Here is a 520-nt window from a genome sequence, read left to right on the forward strand (position 1 = left end):
TCTAATAGCCCAGTTTGTCCTGAAAGAAATGATGTTCATATCTTGACTTTTAGGACCTTTAAATCATGATTATGCAAAAGTTACCAACAGATTATATGAGTTGTTTTACAGTAAACCCAAAACATACAGCAACTTCTGTTAATTAAAGAGACATGTTCAGTTAACAGAAGGAAATCAAGTCAAGTCACATGTATTTCTATAGCACATTTGAAAGAACTAATGCAAATCTAACCCTGACCCTTGTTAGGTGTTGTTCTTACAACACGCTAATGTTCCTGCTCTGTGTAAAAACAGCAGAGGTACCACCAGACTGCTGGGGAGATTAAACCAGAATAAAGACATCACCATCACACACCCATCAACTTTAATGAACTCATCAATAACGAGTCCAATCAGATTTCCAGAGCATCTCAACAACAGCATTACCAGTATGGCTGTGATGGTGTAGAAAGCCCTCTGCTTTGATTGGTCAACTCTTTCCCTGTCCCCGCCCTGTTCCCCTGGCCCTGGACGAATCAGA

The sequence above is a fragment of the Etheostoma spectabile genome, chromosome 19 (assembly GCF_008692095.1).
Source record: "Etheostoma spectabile isolate EspeVRDwgs_2016 chromosome 19, UIUC_Espe_1.0, whole genome shotgun sequence".
NCBI lineage: Eukaryota > Metazoa > Chordata > Actinopteri > Perciformes > Percidae > Etheostoma > Etheostoma spectabile.